Source organism: Brienomyrus brachyistius, unplaced genomic scaffold, assembly GCF_023856365.1.
Source record: "Brienomyrus brachyistius isolate T26 unplaced genomic scaffold, BBRACH_0.4 scaffold185, whole genome shotgun sequence".
NCBI classification, from domain to species: domain Eukaryota; kingdom Metazoa; phylum Chordata; class Actinopteri; order Osteoglossiformes; family Mormyridae; genus Brienomyrus; species Brienomyrus brachyistius.
The window spans coordinates 183,756-193,675 of NW_026042460.1; positions in this window are offsets into that span (position 1 = coordinate 183,756).

A 9,920-nucleotide genomic window follows, 5' to 3' on the forward strand; every position below is an offset into this window, starting at 1 on the left:
TAGAATGCATCCTGAGAAATACACAAGCTCTGCTGCATTTCCGTGCCTCGATGTTTAGTGCCGAGTATAATTGTTGCAGTTGCCTTTTATATATTCCATGAGACCTGTTGGTACCAAGAGAAGTGTGAGACTGTCAGGGTGAATTTATCATACAATCGCACGCATAAATACCTGAGGGTTGCCAGTCCTTTTGCGTTGTTACAGGAGGACTAGAGCTGACGAGTGTGTTTCTACACACTATCAAGGGCATTGTAGTACAGTTTTCTCAGGTGGGAGAATGCTGCCGATCTCCTATTTGACAATACAGCCCTTGATATATTAGAATATTACAGAACTAGAAGCCTTTTGCAAGGAAGAATGTGAGAAAATCCCAAGTACAAGAACTGAAAGCCTTTCAGCTGGCTATAAGAAGCGCTTGTAAGCTGTGATATCTGGCAGAGGAGGTGTTACTAAGTACTGATTACGTAGGGTGCCCAAACTTTTGCAGAGTGCCATAATAATGTTTTTATTTTGTAATTTTGTTCAATTTATGGCATAAAAAGTAACTATTCATCAATGTTTGCTGAAAATATTGTGTATTTTTCCCCCAGTTCCTAAAGAGACTGTATTAACTGATATTGTTGCTTTTGTAATTGAAAAGATGTTATTTGTCAAGGGGTGCCAAACCTTTGCATAAGACTGTACACAGTGTGTGTATGTGTTTATGTGAGTGTGTGTCTGTGTGTGTGTGTGTATATATATATATGTGTGTGTGTGTATATATTTCTGTATATGCATGTGTATATATATATTTATATATAGTTCACACACATTCAAACTTATTTGAATACACATTCAAAATTATTTTTATTATTATTATTTTCGTTTTTTTTTTTTTTTGTGTTTTAAAATTTTTTATTTTTGCAATGGAAATAAAAATAAAGCAGTCCTCCGTAGAGGAGGGGTGGTGGAGGGAATATATATATATATATACATATATATAAAATAATTGTCACACAACTGGGGTGACATGCCTTTCCTGCTCACCCAATTTTAGTGCACTTTAGTTATGCATAATGACCTTCTAGTCTCGATACACCCATATATATATATGTATATATATATATAGTTTTTTTTGTTTTTTTTTTTGCAATAGACAATAAAAATAACGCAGTTCTCCATAAAGGAGGGATGGTGGATGGAATATATATATACATATATATAAAATAATTGTCACACAACCTGGGTGACATGCCTTGCCTGCTCACCCAGTTTTAGTGCACCTTAGTTATTCATAATGACCATCTAGTCTCGATACACCCATAAATATATATGTATATATATATAGTTTTTTTTGTTTTTTTTTTTGCAATAGACAATAAAAATAACGCAGTTCTCCATAAAGGAGGGATGGTGGATGGAATATATATATACATATATATAAAATAATTGTCACACAACTTGGGTGACATGCCTTGCCTGCTCACCCAATTTTAGTGCAACTTAGTTATCCATAATGACCAACTAGTCTCGATACACCCATATATATATATATATATGTACATATATATATAGTTTTTTTATTAGCAATAGAAAAGAAAAATAACGCAGTTCTCCGTAAAGGAGGGATGGTGGATGGAATATATATATATATATATACATTTATATAAAATAATTGTCACACAACCTGGGTGACATGCCTTGCCTGCTCACCCAATTTTAGTGCACCTTAGTTATCCATACTGACCATCTAGTCTCGACACACCCATATATATATATATATATATATATATATATATATATATGTATATATATAGATATTTTTTCTTTTTCTTGTGTTTTTTTTTCGCAATGGATATTAAAAATAAAGCAGTCCTCCGTAAAGGAGGGGTGGTGGAGGGAATATATATATACATATATATATAAAATAATTGTCACACAACCTGGGTGACATGCCTTGCCTGCTCACCCAATTTTAGTGCAACTTAGTTATCCATAATGACCAACTAGTCTCGATACACCCATATATATATATATATGTACATATATATAGTTTTTTTATTAGCAATAGAAAAGAAAAATAACGCAGTTCTCCGTAAAGGAGGGATGGTGGATGGAATATATATATATATATATATATATATATATATATATATATATATATATATACATTTATATAAAATAATTGTCACACAACCTGGGTGACATGCCTTGCCTGCTCACCCAATTTTAGTGCACTTTAGTTATCCATACTGACCATCTAGTCTCGACACACCCATATATATATATATATATATATATATATATATATATATATATGTATATATATATAGATATTTTTTCTTTTTCTTGTGTTTTTTTTTCGCAATGGATATTAAAAATAAAGCAGTCCTCCGTAAAGGAGGGGTGGTGGAGGGAATATATATATACATCCATCCATCCATCCATCCATTTTCCAAACCGCTTATCCTATTGGGTCGCGGGGGGTCCGGAGCCTATCCCGGAATCAATGGGCACGAGGCAGGGAACAACCCAGGATGGGGGGCCAGCCCATCGCAGGGCACACTCACACACCATTCACCCACACATGCACACCTATGGGCAATTCAGCAACTCCAATTAGCCTCAGCATGTTTTTGGACTGTGGGGGGAAACCGGAGTACCCGGAGGAAACCCCACGACGACACGGGGAGAACATGCAAACTCCGCACACATGTGACCCAGGCGGAGACTCGAACCCGGGTCCCAGAGGTGTGAGGCGACAGTGCTAACCACTGCACCACCATGCCGCCCCCTATATATATATACATATATATATAAAATAATTGTCACACAACCTGGGTGACATGCCTTGCCTGCTCACCCAATTTTAGTGCAACTTAGTTATCCATAATGACCAACTAGTCTCGATACACCCATATATATATATATATATGTACATATATATAGTTTTTTTATTAGCAATAGAAAAGAAAAATAACGCAGTTCTCCGTAAAGGAGGGATGGTGGATGGAATATATATATATATATATATATATATATATATATATATATATATATATATATATATACATTTATATAAAATAATTGTCACACAACCTGGGTGACATGCCTTGCCTGCTCACCCAATTTTAGTGCACTTTAGTTATCCATACTGACCATCTAGTCTCGACACACCCATATATATATATATATATATATATATATATATATATATATGTATATATATATAGATATTTTTTCTTTTTCTTGTGTTTTTTTTTCGCAATGGATATTAAAAATAAAGCAGTCCTCCGTAAAGGAGGGATGGTGGATGGAATATATATATAAAATAATTGTCACACAACCGGGGTGACATGCCTTGCCTGCTCACCCAATTTTAGTGCACCTTAGTTATTCATAATGACCATCTAGTCTCGATACACCCATAAATATATATGTATATATATATAGTTTTTTTATTAGCAATAGAAAAGAAAAATAACGCAGTTCTCCGTAAAGGAGGGATGGTGGATGGAATATATATATATATATATACATTTATATAAAATAATTGTCACACAACCTGGGTGACATGCCTTGCCTGCTCACCCAATTTTAGTGCACTTTAGTTATCCATAATGACCATCTAGTCTCGATACACCCATGAATATATATGTATATATATATATATATATATATATATATATATATATATATATATATATATATATAGTTTTTCTGTTTTTTTTTTGCAATAGACAATAAAAATAACGCAGTTCTCCGTAAAGGAGGGATGGTGGATGGAATATGTATATGCATATATATAAAATAATTGTCACACAACCTGGGTGACATGCCTTGCCTGCTCACCCAATTTTAGTGCACCTCAGTTATCCATACTGACCATCTAGTCTCGACACACCCATATATATATATATATATATATATATATATATATGTATATATATAGATATTTTTTCTTTTTCTTGTGTTTTTTTTTCGCAATGGATATTAAAAATAAAGCAGTCCTCCGTAAAGGAGGGGTGGTGGAGGGAATATATATATACATTTATATAAAATAATTGTCACACAACTGGGGAGACATGCCTTGCCTGCTCACCCAATTTTAGTGCACCTTAGTTATCCATAATGACCAACTAGTCTCGATACACCCATAAATATATATATATATATGTACATATATATAGTTTTTTTATTAGCAATAGAAAAGAAAAATAACGCAGTTCTCCGTAAAGGAGGGATGGTGGATGGAATATATACATACATATATATAAAATAATTGTCACACAACCTGGGTGACATGCCTTGCCTGCTCACCCAATTTTAGTGCAACTTAGTTATCCATAATGACCAACTAGTCTCGATACACCCATAAATATATATGTATATATATAGTTTTTTTTTTTTCGCAATGGACAATAAAAATAACGCAGTTCTCCGTAAAGGAGGGATGGTGGATGGAATATATATATAAAATAATTGTCACACAACCGGGATGACATGCCTTGCCTGCTCACCCAATTTTAGTGCACCTTAGTTATTCATAATGACCATCTAGTCTCGATACACCCATAAATATATATGTATATATATGTATTGTTTTTTTTTTTTTTTTTTTTGCAATAGACAATAAAAATAGCGCAGTTCTCCATAAAGGAGGGATGGTGGATGGAATATATATATACATATATATAAAATAATTGTCACACAACCTGGGTGACATGCCTTGCCTGCTCACCCAATTTTAGTGCAACTTAGTTATCCATAATGACCAACTAGTCTCGATACACCCATATATATATATATATATATGTACATATATATAGTTTTTTTATTAGCAATAGAAAAGAAAAATAACACAGTTCTCCGTAAAGGAGGGATGGTGGATGGAATATATATATATATATATATATATATATATATATATATATATATATATATACATTTATATAAAATAATTGTCACACAACCTGGGTGACATGCCTTGCCTGCTCACCCAATTTTAGTGCACTTTAGTTATCCATACTGACCATCTAGTCTCGACACACCCATATATATATATATATATATATATGTATATATATAGATATTTTTTCTTTTTCTTGTGTTTTTTTTTCGCAATGGATATTAAAAATAAAGCAGTCCTCCGTAAAGGAGGGATGGTGGATGGAATATATATATAAAATAATTGTCACACAACCGGGGTGACATGCCTTGCCTGCTCACCCAATTTTAGTGCACCTTAGTTATTCATAATGACCATCTAGTCTCGATACACCCATAAATATATATGTATATATATATAGTTTTTTTATTAGCAATAAAAAAGAAAAATAACGCAGTTCTCCGTAAAGGAGGGATGGTGGATGGAATATATATATATATATATATATATATATATATATATATATATATACATTTATATAAAATAATTGTCACACAACCTGGGTGACATGCCTTGCCTGCTCACCCAATTTTAGTGCACTTTAGTTATCCAGAATGACCATCTAGTCTCGATACACCCATGAATATATATGTATATATATATATATATATATATATATATATATATATATATAGTTTTTCTGTTTTTTTTTTGCAATAGACAATAAAAATAACGCAGTTCTCCATAAAGGAGGGATGGTGGATGGAATATGTATATGCATATATATAAAATAATTGTCACACAACCTGGGTGACATGCCTTGCCTGCTCACCCAATTTTAGTGCACCTTAGTTATCCATACTGACCATCTAGTCTCGATACACTCATATATATATATATATATATATATATATATATATATATATATATGTACATATATATAGTTTTTTTATTAGCAATAGAAAAGAAAAATAACGCAGTTCTCCGTAAAGGAGGGATGGTGGATGGAATATATATATATATATATACATTTATATAAAATAATTGTCACACAACCTGGGTGACATGCCTTGCCTGCTCACCCAGTTTTAGTGCACCTTAGTTATCCATAATGACCATCTAGTCTCGATACACCCATAAATATATATGTATATATATATATATATATATATATATAGTTTTTTTATTTTTTTCGTAATGGACAATAAAAATAACGCAGTTCTCTGTAAAGGAGGGATGGTGGATGGAATATATATATACATATATACATTTATATAAAATAATTGTCACACAACCTGGGTGACATGCCTTGCCTGCTCACCCAGTTTTAGTGCACCTTAGTTATCCATACTGACCATCTAGTCTCGATACACCCATAAATATATATACTGAACAAAAATATAAACGCAACACTCTTGTTTCTGCTCCCATTTTTCATGAGATGGACTTAAAGACCTACAATTCATTCCAGATACACAATATTACCATTTCTCTCAAACATTTCTCACAAATCAGTCTAAATGTGTGATAGTGAGCACTTCTGCTTTGCTGAGATAATCCATCCCACCTCACAGGTGTGCCACATCAAGATGCTGATCTGACATCATGGGTAGTGCACAGGTGTACCTTATACTGCCCACAATAAATGAGAAAAAGTATGATGGTCTGTCGATAAATCAATAAGAAAATAAATGAAGTCGTTTTCGCGAACACGCTGGAAAAGCCAGGGGCCGGACCGACTGTAGGGGGCGTGGCCAGAGACAGCCATCTCAGGCTGTCAAGTCTCCCGTTTTGGCCGGGAAACTACCGTATTTTACTTCTCTTTCCCGCCGTCCTCCCGTATTAGTATTTTCCCGTAAATCTCCCTTATATTATATAGTTGCTGGATAGTGTAGTGGTAAGATCGCCGCCTTTCACACGGGAGACCGGGGTTCGAATCCCGGTTGTGGCCAAAAATATATTTTATATATTTTATATATTTATATTATATTTATATTATATTTTTTATATATTGTATTATATAGTTGCTGGATAGTGTAGTGGTAAGATCGCCGCCTTTCACACGGGAGACCGGGGTTCGAATCCCGGTTGTGGCCAGAAACAACTGCTATCACAACTAGAGGTACAACACGATTGCTACGACAAGGGGGAGCCAGGACGACAGGTCAGGGGGGAGATATCATCATCCCCACATTCCGAGATTGGGTACCAAGCCCCATATATATTAGTAGGCTGAATACAAGAGCTGACCTGAGAAATAAGAAATAACCTGGAAACCTGGACCCTCCGACCAAGAATGCGTGAAGTACCCTCAGAAGGTCTACTAGAAGATGTACGTAGAAGACTACTACAGATCAGCTGATCTACACCACAGCAACAGTGAGCTGGAGACTCCGTAAATCTCCGTATACGGGCAGAGAACAAATGTAAGATTTGAAGGACCCGGCATGAATAGAAAAATAGAATATTTCTCGTCATTAGTGAACATGTGTCTCGTCATTGTGTATCATGGACAGTAAGAGGGGGATCAATAGAGTGTTGTTATTATAACGTCTAAAAAGTATGAAGTCTGTCGATAAATCAATCAGATAAGTTAGATCAATAGAGTGTTGTTATTATAACGTCTAAAAAGTATGAAGTCTGTCGATAAATCAATCAGATAAGTTTTCGCGAACACGCTGGAAAAGCCATCCCGTCTCAAACTACCGTACAAGTCTCAAACTACCGTATTTCCCGCCGTCCTCCCGTATTAGTATTTTCCCGTAAATCTCCCTTATATTATATAGTTGCTGGATAGTGTAGTGGTAAGATCGCCGCCTTTCACACGGGAGACCAGGGTTCGAATCCCGGTTGTGGCCAAAAATATATTTTATATATTTTATATATTTTATATATTTATATTTATATTTATATTATATTTTATATAATATATATATCATCATCCCCACATTCCGAGATTGGGTACCAAGCCCCATATATGGCTGAATACAAGAGCAGCTGACCTGAGAAATAAGAAATAAGCTAAGCTGGAAACAGATCAGCTGATCTACACCACAGCAACAGTGATCCTTGAGCTGGAGCCGGACCGTCTTTGAAGACTCCGTAAATCTCCGTATAATAATATATATCTACGGGAACGAGAAAGGAGAAAGCAGAGAACAAGAACAAGATTTGTAAATGTAAGATTTGAAGGACCCGGCATGAAAAATAGAATAGTTCTCGTCATTAGTGAACATGTGTCTCGTCATTGTGTATCATGGACAGTAAGAGGGGGATCAATAGAGTGTTGTTATTATAACGTCTAAAAAGTATGATGGTCTGTCGATAAATAATGAAGTCGTTTTCGCGAACACGCTGGAAAAGCCAGGGTGTAGGGGGCGTGGCCAGAGACAGCCTGCTGACCATCTCAGGCTGTCAAGTCTCCCGTTTTGGCCGGGAAACTACCGTATTTTACTTCTCTTTCCCGCCGTCCTCCCGTATTAGTATTTTCCCGTAAATCTCCCTTATATTATATAGTTGCTGGATAGTGTAGTGGTAAGATCGCCGCCTTTCACACGGGAGACCGGGGTTCGAATCCCGGTTGTGGCCAAAAATATATTTTATATATTTTATATATTTATATTTATATTTATATTATATTTTATATAATTTATATTATTTTATATTTCCTGTCTTAAAATGTAAGGGATACTGGAGCCTGGTTGCGGTGGTGGGATGGCTCACGGCGGGTGCCGGAAAATTTCCTTTATTTTCAAATCCAAACCTTGACAGGTATGCTGCTGTTCCAAATCATGGCTGCATGTTACAAGTGCGGAACATATTTTAACTTAGTACTAACTTAGCATCATATTTGATCTGATTCGACTGAATATCCCAGGTTTCCATCTCTCATGCATCTGGTGTGACGTGTTTTCAGACTCTCAGGCTGGCGCCTGAGAAACGTCTCACTCCGGCCAGCTGACCAAAGTTGGTAACCTTGGTATTGTGTGTAGGAGATTCGGTATAACTATAATTTCGTTCTCCATTTGCATGCCCGAAGTGTCTTTAAGTGTTATGTAGTTTTGCCTGAAACGCAAAAATAAAACAAAGCAATTAAAGCCGATCAGTGGCTCAAATTGTGCTGTAGCGATTGAAGAACTTTTGTCGGAAGTTGGATTCGAACTTGGGATGCCTTACTTGGGAGAACAGAATACCAGAATAGAGTAGGTTAAGTCCAGCCTTGGCTTCCAAGCTGACGTTTTTCTACATATGTGCTTGTGTATCATGGACAGTAAGAGGGGGCAGGCAAGGAGAGAATTTCTCTCTTTGGGGATCAATAGAGTGTTGTTATTATAACGTCTAAAAAGTATGATGGTCTGTCGATAAATCAATAACAATATCAATGAAGTCAATGTTTATCTAAAGGAATCAGAATTCAGGAAAAGCCAGGGGCCGGACCGAGTGTAGGGGGCGTGGCCAGAGACAGCCTGCTGACTGTTCCAAATCATGGGTGCATGTTACAAGTCCGGAACATATTTTAACTTAGTACTAACTTAGCATCATATTTGATCTGATTCGACTGAATATCCCAGGTTTCCATCTCTCATGCATCTGGTGTGACGTGTTTTCAGACTCTCAGGCTGGCGCAAAGAAATCTTACGGGAATTGAACGTCTCACTCCGGTCAGCTGACCAAAGTTGGTAACCTTGGTATTGTGTGTAGGAGATTCGGTATAACTATAATTTCGTTCTCCATTTACATGCCCGTAGTGTCTTTAACCGGCTGCACAAACTGGATCCGCCTCCATTACGACACAACTTTGCCCTTATTGGCTTAAGAATTTAGTCACATACATGACGTATATCTGCTATTTCTCCCGAGAAGCAGGTAAAGCAGTGGTAACTGCTTTGTAGTTAATTTACCTGGTAAAATTAAGTTTAAATAAATGATATAAATACTGTAATAGTACTCGTGAGCTTTGTTTATTTGTTATTAGTTATTGTAATGTTGCGCTGCTTTATTTGTTTAATCGTCTAGTCTGTGGAGACATTCAAGTTAATCAAATAAGAATTGC